Source organism: Linepithema humile, chromosome 3 (genome assembly GCF_040581485.1).
Source record: "Linepithema humile isolate Giens D197 chromosome 3, Lhum_UNIL_v1.0, whole genome shotgun sequence".
NCBI classification, from domain to species: domain Eukaryota; kingdom Metazoa; phylum Arthropoda; class Insecta; order Hymenoptera; family Formicidae; genus Linepithema; species Linepithema humile.
In genome coordinates, this window is record NC_090130.1 from 25,459,451 (window position 1) to 25,472,541 (window position 13,091).

The 13,091-nt window shown below is 38.6% G+C and overlaps 1 protein-coding gene across 1 annotated transcript in view; it reads right to left on the minus strand.

The window, feature by feature from the left end:
• LOC105668778 (carboxypeptidase N subunit 2) overlaps nt 1-12,313 on the minus strand; it is a 99,521-nt gene extending 87,208 nt beyond the window's left edge. The window contains exon 1 of the mRNA XM_067351957.1: nt 12,161-12,313. The gene's annotated coding sequence lies outside the window, so the exon portion shown is untranslated. The remainder of the gene's footprint in view (nt 1-12,160) is intronic.
• Between the last annotated feature and the right edge of the window lie 778 nt (nt 12,314-13,091).

The window sequence follows — 13,091 nt, forward strand, 5'->3', positions numbered from 1 at the left end:
ACTTCTGCTTTCACAGTTAACTCAGTCTTAACAAGTTTGTTACACGTTATCGTAGTGCTTTTATGCAGTCTCGTGCAGATACCTGAGACTAGTAAAGCTATGTCATTTTTTTTTCACCGAACTCTGTGGAAGGGAAACAGCTTGTCTCCGAGAGCGTAAATAATGTCTTTCATTTTTCATACCAAGATTCCTTTTCTAGCTTCTTTTTCAAAAATTGCGCTCATTGGTCAGTATTTTGAGGCGTACTTATTAATAAATATTAATTGAATATTGATATGATATTGATGCAGAACAAGTGTAGAACAAATTGAAAACAAATAATACTCAGAACACAACAACCATACATTCAATCGAAAAGTTTATAATAAATATATACGATCAGGGCAAATAAAAGGAATGCATTTTCCACGGTTTTGGATATTCTGCAAATAATCAACCACGTTTATCCTGATTCTTGTTCGCCGAAAAAGAGGGGGGCAGGAAAGGAAGAAACGGGGGCAGAGTACAGCATACGTTATTATTTTATGGTTAAATCCGCACTTCCATTGCATTGTAAGCCGCGTATAGCGTTGCTTTCTACATAATTTATTTAAAGTCTGTTGCATGCCCCATATATGCGGGAGCTATAGCGAACGAAGATAAATTAGCCAGTAAATATCGCTTAGCCCCGGCAAATTTGCGTCAGTAGCAATTATTATGCAGTGTCTTGTAACAAAGATAACGCGCACTATTATTATATGCATGGATGTTGGGCGCAGATATGCTATGAATGCCTTGGGGATATCGTCGGGATATCGAAATATCTGAATTGCGTTTATCGTAGATATTTCTGGGATATACTAGATTACACTACCTCTCTGTTGCCAGACTATACGCAATATCCTGAGATACTTGCATGTTCATAAAATGAGAAAATAGGATACATACAAGTATCTGTACAGATTGAAAAGCTTCTTTATGTCTCTCCCTCCCTTCTTCCCTCCCTCTCCCTCTCTCCTCCCATACGAATATTATTATTATTTTTAATGTATAAACAAATAATGATACATAGGAATATCGTTTAACGTTATCAATATTATATAATAATATACGTATTATAAAGAAATTAAATTATAATGTTAATTCACGTGTCATAATCAGAGTCCGAATATTATCGTATTCAAAATTCTAAAATATGCGGCAGAATATGTGAATTTAATAGTGATTAATATTTGCGATGAAACTTTCATGATTCCATTTAAATTGGTGGCGCCGCCGTTTTACAGCTGCGTTGTACCAATTCAGCGATTGCATTACGTGAGTGCATTATCCCGAAAAAGAGACTCTGATCCAGGCCGAATTCCGCCCGCCGTTCCTCTTATGAATTATGCCTGAAGCAAACGAGATTCATGCGCAGTAAATGCAAAGTACCAATATCCCGGGAAACCCGGAGGAAAGTTACGTATATGGCGCGATAGCAAAGTTAAGTCTTGTTAAGATGCTACGCTGTTAACGCGATTGATGTGTTTTTAACGAAAACGGCCGGGGCGAGTTAAGAAAGTTTAAATAAGTTCGGAAGTCGATATGCGTAGACGAAGCTACGACGGATTGTGGAAGATGTTATACTCGCGGCGTTAATCGCGGCACGATCACTTCCTCCTTCGGCGCAGTCTGATTAAAATCAATAAACTAGTTAATGCGTAACGATACATCGTCCAGCGACAACTCAGACTAAGATTACCAATATATTTTTACATCTGCTGAGCGTATTTCAAGTGCCTCGGGGATCACTTTCTTTTACAAGATGTTCAGTGAACTTTTTTTAAACATTATAAAAAAGCCCGTCAGCAATCAATATCTGATATTATTAAAGCAAAGGTTGCATTGCGATCGTTGTCAAGCGTAAAAAGGTTAAAGGGCATGCGTTGCTCTTTGCAGAAAACTTTCATCAGATGGTAAAAAAAAAGAAAGGAATAATTATATCTAATTTATATCTCCTTATTTATTTTTAGCAGAAATAATATCACAAGCATGCATTTTTTGTTATTGTCGTGTGAGCTATTTTCAAGCTGCATCATGTAGAGGAGATAGAAATAGAATACATTTGGCCGATGTACGTCAATTCTGATTTATTTATTTATTTTTTTTTTTTTATGTAATTAAAATCTGTAATTTGTATTTCATGGCACTTCAATTTGCAATTCAATTCTGAAGTATATCTCGAGTGGATTTCTCGAAATTTTTTTACACATAAAACATTTTTGGAATTAATATATACTAATTAGATTATATTATATTAATGAAATGCACATATATACACACCCAAAAAAGCGGTACACTTAAATTCATTAGATAGCGGAGGCCTAGAAGTATCTGCCTTTTTCTTCAAATGCGAATATCATCGTACTCAGATGCGAAAAATCATCGTATCGAGATGCAAAAAGCATTTTAAAGAGGAGACTCTGTACTTTCGTACGCTATACGCTATATATATTTTTTGTTTATATAGACCGTCGCAAACTCGAACCATTATTTTTCAATTTTGCATGCTTCCGCTTTGTCATCCGCCATTTTCAATAAATTTATTTTGCAACATTGAAATAAATTGATTCTTAAAGTAGAGATTTTTAGCTTCATTTCCATATTTTATAGAACTTTTCTATCTTTATTATTTACGAAGTTATCGTCAGTTGAAATTTGATGAATTTTTCCCACATTTTCAGTGTACCGCTTTTTTTTCGGGTGAGTGTATATATATATATATATATATATATATATATATAGTATATATATATATATATATATATATATATATATATAACAGAATTATGTACAAAATATCACTTTAAAGTAATTTAAAAGCTTGAAATTTTTATGCAAGTAAAACTGTGCACGAATAAGAAGTAAATTTTTCTTGAGAAGTACAAGTTTAGATTTAATAAAATATCAAACTTATACTGCATGATATTGATATTAATTTATCTGAAATTAAATTATAAAATATCAAAATGTTTAAAGTATTATTTATCGTGCACAAATAGAAACATGTAAATTTGCAGAGAGTCAGTTCATATTAAACGAAACAAACCTCTGAAGTTATGTTAAAGTTCTGTGGAAATTCGCAAGATAACATTTGCTATAAAGTAGTTATATAGGAGAAATCTTGCATGACGTCAATTCAGATAGGTGTGTTTGAATCGAACAAGGAAACTATTTCAGATTAATTAAAGCCACATCAGTATAATACTACAATACGTAGCGGCCATCTGTCTCTCGCTTAGGATGCAAAAACAACTAATCTATTTCTTCTGTCAGCGCGACGTATTCCACGTTAATGAATGCCATCTATTTAGGACAGGTCATATCGTCGGGGTGACATTTAACACGACATCATTAGCCAGCTCCTTAGCTTTCTCAACTCAATCCCATTCACAAATGTTGGCAATCGGTTAGCGAAATAGCTTTTTCTGCAACGCCTGGTACATAATTCATATGTGAAGACGTTGCCGTTTTCGCGGGACTTTATGATCTCGTTCTATCAACGTAATACGAGTGCGCAGAACGTACACTATGAAGGAAAAGCAATATCGTCCTCTATCCTTGGTAAATTATGCGGACTTATTCTGCGGTGTTAGCACGCATTACGCTTACGGAAATTCTGCTTGACACAGGCAATTTTCTATGTTTGATAGTGCCGTAACGCGCGCGCGTATGAATATGCATACGAATGTATAGAGAGACGCGCAAACACAAACACGCGTTTGTCTCGCAAATCGGGCAAATACGGAAGAGGTCTGACGAATCTATCAAATTATATAGCTAAACATTGAATTTAACTCGATCACCTAAATAAATAATCGCTTTGCTTACAACGATAAATGGAGTAATTATCTATTCGATTAATTATGTATTTGGTTACATAATTGAATAGCTCCTTGACCGATAGCAGCTAAATAATTATTATCGCCGCAATCGCGCATTATTAGCTCTCGCGTATTCTCGCATCTTACTTTTTTTTTTATCAAAGCATACACGCAACTTTTAAATTATTTATTCGGTTTGTGATTAATCTAATCTAGAATTACATACGTAGCTAGCTGCTTGCTTAATCCAGCTTTGACATGTTTGCGGAAGGCTCATGTAAATTCCCTGTAGTGTAGTTGCTTATATGTGCATGTATTATCTCATCCGGTGTCTCAACGGGCATTGCCCCAAGGTAATATTAAAATCTCTCTCTCTCTCTCTCTCTCTCTCTCTCTCTCTCTCTCTCTCTCTCTCTCTCTCTCTCTCTCTCTCTCTATCCTCTCTTTCCCTCTCTTTCCTTCGTCGCATCTTTCCTGACCATATTATGTACAGTCACGCACATGTTGTGCCGTAATGCAAAGTTTTTAGTTGCCTTATGCTTAATGGCTCTATAAAATGCAAGTTTTGATATTACGGTAAGAAACGGCCGATCGTGGAGTCATAAACTCCGAAATTTTTCTCGCCGATTCTATTTCAATTCTCACTAAAACATCTTAAGTCGCGATTTATTCTTCCGTAATAAAATCCGAAAAGAATAGTAAAAGCGAGATTATATTGCATGCTACATTAGGAATCGTATGACAAGTGATATCGGAAATACGACTAAAGATAGACTTTCAATTATATGAGATAATCAAACGCGTCCCTTTCATATCTAAATGTCATTTGAAATTATGAAACTGTGGAATTACATATAAGATATAAAAACATACATGAGGTTCCTTTGAATTTGAATGAATATACATATCTCTATGCTTCTAAAAATTTTATCAGAAAGAAACCAGCAGGCAGCTAAAATTGCGTGCAGCCAGCTATGTGCTGGTTTTTACTACTGAAATTTTCAGAAACACGCGACTCGGAAAGGAAAATGTTCCACGACACATGCATTAGCTTGTGCAAAACTAAGTACTTCCCTAATAAACAAATGTTTCGCTGAAAAACAAGTCGATGACGAACTTCGTGGTTTATTTCTATTTTTATTATCAATTTATTGTTAAAGTATTCATATTCTGTATTTCTCAATGTTGACATTCTCTGTATAGCAATAAAAATGAACGTGCTAATGGATTGTGCAATCCCGCAATTTTTTTAACGAGTGCGGTAGAAATCTATGTACGAAGTATCCGTGGCGAAAGTTTCGAAAGAATCATAAAAAAAATGACACCATTTGAGGAGTCCTCTGTAAAAATAATAGTCGAAGTTTACTTTTGCTTTGTCAACTGTAAACTCAGCTTCTTCCTTAGAGGTTTGACATATCTTGAGAACATTCTTTGAAAACGAGCGACTTTCAGCTCCATGCAATGTAAACTGTGTCTCATTTTATTTTTGCTGAATTATGTAACAAGATTTATAGCGCGGGAGAAGATTCATCGCGTGTACACATGTGTATACGAAGCTTTTCGTTATTTTAACAAAAGAAATTAACTTGAAATTAATGATCATTAATGTGCAAACACACTTTTATATAAACGATGTATCTACAAGCGGCATGGAATGTAGGCGTTCTGTTTATTTTTGCTGTAACCTGGTTTCTGTTAAAAGATTTCTTGTGCAAATACGAGCGACGAATCGTAAATAATGCGTATCGGATATCACATTTTGTCTATTCGTATGAACGGGACGAACCGAGAATGTTTGGAGAGCATCAATTATTATTCCTTCCAAAAGCAACACTGCGCGGACCGGGTCTCGCGGAAAGCCGAGGGAGTAATTTCGCTGCTGACGACACAGCGTAATGGAGTAAACCGTAGCGCAGGGTGAAAAGGGAGTGGAAAAAAATGAGATCAGCGTATATCGGCGGTAGGTTTGCCTTGAATCGAGTTTTCGAATTAACGAGCGAACCCCGGTTTGCCTTTGCGGATGCAAAGATAATACGCGTGATCAAAGCTTCCGCGCACGATTGGACGAGATCGATCCCCGCATATTTTGATGATCGGACGCGTGCGCGCGCGCGCGCTGCGTGGCGCGACAAATGTGCGGACGCCGTTTCACTTTTGCGCCGCCGCTGCGAATCGCCTATTGTCGTGAAGATTCCCCCGGGTCGCGTTACGTAAAATGCGTTAAAGTTAGGCTTCCTATTTTCCCGGCTCCGTAGACATCATACACACCTGCTACGCGCGGCTGAAAGTTAGTTAAATATCTCGAGAGGGTGATCCCCGCTGCACGTACGAGAAATCCACGGGCGCGAACTTGCCGGTGAAAAACTTGCCCGCACGTAACCGGCTTCATCGCCTTTCAGCGTCTTAGCGAACTCACGTGCAAATGTTTTATAAGTCTGCCGCGCTCTTCCCGATGGCACAATCGCGAAACTACGTTTAATCAAATAAATCCTAATTGGTCTCTGAGAAAGTTCTTTCAAACTTCGCATTCAATTCTAATATTTTCGAATTAATCAGATAGTTTCCTCTCAAACATTGTTTGAATCTTCCGCTGACGTCACACGAGAGAATCATTTCAAGTGCATTATAAATGCAATTAAAATTGCAACTCTGATATTGCTCGTTATAATTGGACTATGGCGAATGCTTTGATAACTTTTTCAACGCGTATACGTAAAATATAAAGCAATGGAAGAATGAGCATTTAAAAAAATTTTCCAAGACAACCATCACCTTTAAATATTCCTAAATATTCTAACTATTTTTATGTGATACGAAGCATTTTTTTATTTTGTTCCAAATTTTATTTAATAAAATGTGTAGTTCTTTTCATTTCATTCGGGCATGTTTGTCTTTTCAGCTGCACATAAAACGCGTTTGGAAGCAGGCGTTAAGAAAGCGCCATGCCTTTTTAAAGCGTAAAGTGGAGGAAATACGTTGCTCGCCAAGACTGCACCCCAGTAAAACAGCACGAATTGTGTGTTTCACAAACAACGTGAACCTTCCCTTTGTACAAACTCCACGGCCGTTGTGAAGGCAGAGAAGTGGCGTGCAGTATATTTCCACCGCAGAGAAAACGCACAGTTGCTGGCACTGTTGCAGTCCGGGCTTCCAAGCTTCGTGAGTTTTTACGCAAAAAAAATGCGTGCATGCAGCGAACATATTACAGCACGACGTGATTCTCAATAAAGATGATACATGCTGTCGTAACGGGATCGTACATTTATGTTAAATGCGAATATGCAATGGGAATTCAACACACACACACATCACGGTCGTATATTGCGCAATATAAATACAAATGACGAGTCAGATTTTACGAAGAGATTTATATATTCTGAAAGTCGCAAAGTCGCATATTTTTAATAAACCATTTGGCGGAACATAAGCATAATGGAAAGTTATAATTTTTCGTAAGATTTTAGAGTTTATTGTGAAACGTTAAATTAATTTGTAGCCGGAAAAACTGTTTTCATGTGCGCGCAAAGCTAAAATAGAACTCGGCATAATAAACGTAAACATGAAAACAAAAAGTTACATGTTTAAAAATAAGAATCAAGTGAAAATAAAGTAAATGAGAATGGATGCGTATACGAGACAAGTGCGTGCACTTTCTTTGTGCCTTTTTAATGGAATGGATGTGCACTGCTGAAGGGCATAATTTTTCCGGTCTTGTAAGAACAACGTAATTAAATCTCTTTAAAAAGTCTCGGACATTATGTGCGCCACATTTCAGCGTTTACTCTCATTCGTCTTAACAATGGTACGAGAAAGCACACTAAAGATCATATGCATATTAGAAAGAACGTTATTGAAGAACAAAGTACGTAAGCGACGAATAGACGATCGGCGCCACGTTTTGCATTTTTCCGGTGTACGATTCGCAAGCGACGGCGAATAAACTGCGTATCAGCGCGCGCGTCGTATTTTCAACGGTAAAATCGTGGGCGTCCGGCAGGAGCGATGCGCAATTCAAGGCGGACCAGGTACGCAAATCTTTGCTTGAGAGACTAGATGAATTGCGCGGTTGCACGACTCCGCGCATTGTGACGTGGCACGAGTGGCGATATCATGCCGGCCGATATTAACACGCGATATTGCCTTTGCGCCGCACAATATGTACATACGTGGAACATGCGGGATAGGGTATATCTTTACGGTGAGCGAAATCTAGCGTCACGATTACAGGCCATAGCTGCACGCAGCGGCGTAACGAGGGGACGAATCGACTGATTCGTCGTAACCTCAGCTATTCCGCTGACATTTCGCCGCGGACGCAACACGATCTATAACAAGTGTCCCTGAATGCCAACATTGTTGGAAGCGAGTATTCCACGGAATATTTGAATAAAAATATGAAGCATTAACACACGGGAGAATTGAGAGCGTGATATTTGCATAAGAATGTCAAATGAGACATTAAAAAAAGTTCGGAAAGTCGTGCGGATCGACATAGCGAAATTGTCGACTTACGTTATTTCCTCAACGTGACTTACATTCCTCCCCCCTCCCTCTCCTCCTCCCCTTAACATGTCGTTTCATAATTATTATTCACGTGTCCTACAGCAGGCGGTGCAACGACATAAATTAATGTTCTAACATGTTGATTTGCATCCCTCTTACATTTGCATTGCTTTGGATATACATATTTTTCATCGTTCAAGATGAAAGATCTGCCCTCGGAAATTCATTAAAGTAGATCTTCTATTATTTACATGTGCAAAATTTTATGTACACACTGGAAAAAAATTACGTTACTTTTACTTGAATCCGTACTGCAATATTCGAAATATTTTTCATCAAACACTCGGTCATTAAAATGCAAATATTTTTCGCAAATTAAATTTTTCTAAGAAGAGAAAAAAAAACTTAGAAAATTTAGAAAATTTAAAAAGAAAATTTCCGATATTTTATGTAGATTTTTACTACAAATTAATGTATGTTTAATTGGAAAAATTCTTTGATAAATGACTAATTAAATTGCTTTTCTTATTATACATTAATCTTCTGTGTAAGAGAGAGAAGGAGAGAGCGTTCGCGAATCAATGCTGCTATATTGTTCGCAAAGAGCACATTAACCTCTACCCTCAATAACATGCAATGCAATTTTACCGCGATTTGCGAGCAATCCTTTGAATTAATTGACGGAAGGATTCTCGGGCGCAATGTGCGGTAATAGAACGAACGCGTATTATTAAGGAAATGCGCATGAAAGCGCTTGCAGGAAATTACTCTGATAAAAGGGGGTGAGGGAGGGAACAAGTAACAGCGGAGTCGTGTTGTATCATTCCCTTGAGATTACGTAAACAACCTTCAGCCAACACGCGTATTTGAATTGGACACACCCTGCTCTTACTCCATGGCGTATCGCCCCGAAATTTCGGACGTCGACCGTACATATATCGCGATACGTATGTGCGCAGGCAAATAAGGTGGCCGTAGGGAGAGCTGCAAAATTTACGGCCTCGTAATTTCGAATATTCGTATTCGTGAACATGTACCATCGCTCCATACAACGTATTGGAATTTAACTATACTAGAAAAAAAAACGTTATTCAATCATCAATCACGAAGGATTCTTCTTTAATATATTCTCCGATAAGTCTTTTTTCCAAGAAATTCTTTGTAAGTTAAAACACATTTATCTAATCAACAAAATTGAGTTAGAATTAAGGTCACTTCTCTTTTTTTTTTATTTTTTTTTTTATTTTTCTTTCAATTATTCCGGCATTGCGAAGAGAGAAAGAACCGATGTAACTTTGACTTTAACTCGATTTTTTTTTCGAGTTTGCTTCAAATCAGACGTGCGTCACGAGTTAACAACTTTACAATACGAAATCAGTCTCGAAACTTCATTGTCAGACCTGGCGCTCATATATCACGTGGATTGCTTGATGAAGTCCTTTATCCAATATGATGCAACGAGAATGGAGCAACGTTCGGCGCAAAACCATTTCCATTGTCGTCAAATGAGACACCGTCCATATAATGGACGGGCTAACGCCTCGCCGTCATCATTGGCATGTTGCCTGCCACGGGAGAGGTGGCGAGAATTCGGGACAATGAGAGACCGGACGGGTAAGACCCATGGCTCGAACAAAACGGAGCCACTTGTTACGCGCAATGCGATGGAAATTGTTTCCTCGGCACCCCGTACGTTGTGCATTCACACGAATATCACGCCGCGATCGATATTGCGCTCATTCTCGTGCAATCGCCCGAGGTAGGTCGAAAGACCTAAAAGGAAGCTCCTGTCACGGTAATTGATGGACAAATGTTCGACCTCGCTGCTGCATATTGACTATCCGAGCATCCTCGAAGCGCACTCAGGCTATTGGAAAGCAAAGAGAAATGTATCTTCCTATGTTAATTATGAGCTCTCTTGCCATAAACACTTCCGAGTACAGTTTTTTTTTTTTTTTTTTTTTTTTTTTTTTAAATTAAATTCAATTAAAACTAAACCTAAATATGACAAACAAATAATTGCAGCTATAAAGCTATAAAGCTTTGTAAATTCTTTTCGAAAAAAGTCCTTAAATTTTAAAGAAATAAGGTACGATGTTGTAGCACACATCCGACGAAATATTTTATTATGATTATCGCGCATCTCGGTACTACAATACACGAAATATGTAGAAGGGGAAAAGAAGGGCACGATCGATATACGCACGGAGCAACAGTGGTTTGAAAAATTCACAGGAGATGACATCAAGCGCGAGAGGGAGAGACGCCGGTCTCTAAAGATTACTACATCATTCTATGAAGATGGAATATTTATAAGTTGGATTCAAAAATCCGGACATATAAAGGAAAGGAGCGCGACTAATATTTTGTTGGTTGGCGGGTTTAATAGTTGGCAAGTTGTTGGTCTGCATTTTTAATCGTTTAGCGGAAACGTAATAACTTATAAATGGCATTATTACATCAGCTTAAAATTGAATATTCTATTTTCTATTTGACTTGATATATTTTGCACTGAATACAAAGTTATATTTTAATTTTCATGAAACTTTCACGTGAAAAGTCAAATTCTCTAAAACTTAATTTTACGTGACAAGGTTGCAAAACATTGCGTTAACATTTTCTACTATCTTCTGGAAACTTCGTGAAACGCATTGTGTTATACTTGATCTTGTAAGGAAATTTGTCAATTTTGTCACATTGTGCAAGATTATTAATATCACTTTTCCAACAAGCAAGGGTAAGCACAAAACTCGGACAAAGCGCGATTTGGAAGCGATAGTTGGAACCCGTTCCTCGTCTAATAGTTGTATAAAACTCATTGCAAGTCGTAATTAAACTTTCTGCGTCGTTGTTTCAAATTGTCGTTGTTAAACCCGTGAAACTGTAGCGCTCGGGCACCATTTTGCGCCGTGGACCATGATTTGAATAATTGTAACTACAGATCTGAACTTTATTAACAGATACGACAAAATATTGTCGTTGCGACGCAGCAAGAAAAATAAATGTATTCCACGCACAAGTTTTGCACATTGTTGCTTCTGCCGCAAATGTAATTTATCAATGTGTCCTTGATGCATCGTGATATCGATGACATACGCATCGAGCTATTTCGGGAAAATCCAATTTCAAAAGAGCACATTCAGAACACAGCCGCAAAGAAAGAACAATTAACACCTACCTAATCAGCAACTTTGCGTTGCGTTAATCGAGTTTATGCAAGATCAAGGTGTTCAATCTTCCACAATGTGAAACTTCAACGTCGTCACCAACAACTGGCTCGCTCGCCCGAAACTCGTTAGTTTAACAGGTGTCCAACTTCCGCGCGTCCTATGAACAAGCGGGCACCTTCGAACGGCGAAGTGCGCAAAAGGCGAAACCTTCCACGGAGAGAAAATTTCTCAGACAAGCTGCACGAAAATCCAAACTTTCGGCAAAGTCGAGAGAACGTCACCGAATCTCCACCATCCGCAAATTACGCAAAAGCATCTTTCACTTCACTTTTCGCCGCGACATTTCGCCCGAGGAATGCGAAGAACGAAGGTGCTCCACTTGTCCACTGATTTCCCTTTACGCCAATTTCTTCAAGATCTCCCGAGTCGTTCGTCCTTCTGGTACAGGATTAGCCAACAGGACGAAACAACCGTCAACAATTCGGATTCACTTAAACGAACAACAATCATACGTGATTTGCAATTCGAGTCGATTTCACGAGCGAGACACTGATTCCGCGATGATGTCGGCGGACCGTGCGCGTGGCGTTGTCGGTGACGATCGTGACGGAAGCGTCTCTCTCTTTCTCTTTCTCTCTCACTGACCTGGTTTCCGGAGAGGATTCCCCTTCCTAGCTGACGAACGCGCGGGAACCGAGGCTCATGTCAAAGTCAGTCGAGCGACGAGCAGCGACCCGGCGGAGAACCGACTTTCTACGATGGGACCTCGCGATCCTCTGGGCTTCTGCCGCGCTCTGCGATGTTGTGCGTACCTCAAGCGACGCGCACCTCGGCGAGGAGGAGGAAACACCGACGACGCCGACGCCAGCGTCGCGGCGCACCTGCGCGCCTTGGCGGTAACGCACACTAGCGAACGCGAACCCGGGCCCACCTTCAACTGGGACACCTGAGCTTCTGTCTCGGTGGTCTTCTCCCGCTGCCCTTGCCACACCTGAGCGTCTTCGCGAGTTTGTCCTCCGGCGATGATGAAGTCAATGACGTGAGACCACCTGACGATTCTCTTGGCATAGATCCAAAGTCGATTCAAGCTTTTTACAAGTTTAGAAAAGTGAAATTCAGAAAAAAAATTAACGAAATATAAAAAAATAAGAAAATAGTAGGAAAAAAATCAGGGAAATTAGTAGTGTTCAAAATTTATCGCAATAAACAAAAAGAGAGAAGAAATTGTTGACATTTCAATATTACGCTAATTAAAAGTTGAGAAATAAGAAAAAAAAGTTTAGTGTTTAGCAATTGAAAACTTAACTTTACTCGCAATCCTTTCAATGATTTTTGTTGAATTAAACCAAAGAAAAAAAATTGAGAGGAAATGAAAAGAACCACTTTACTTGAAACAAGTAGTATGAACGTAATGCTTCTCCGGCAAATAACTTTAAGAGAGCATTCAGCTCACTAATGTCCCTTTCAAAGTTACCTTTCCAATTAACAATTAGTGTTTCGTCGAAGATGTAGCACTGCTGTTGTAAGATGGTTTAACAATGTATTATTTATTCAGCGACGTTCAACCAGCTGCGTT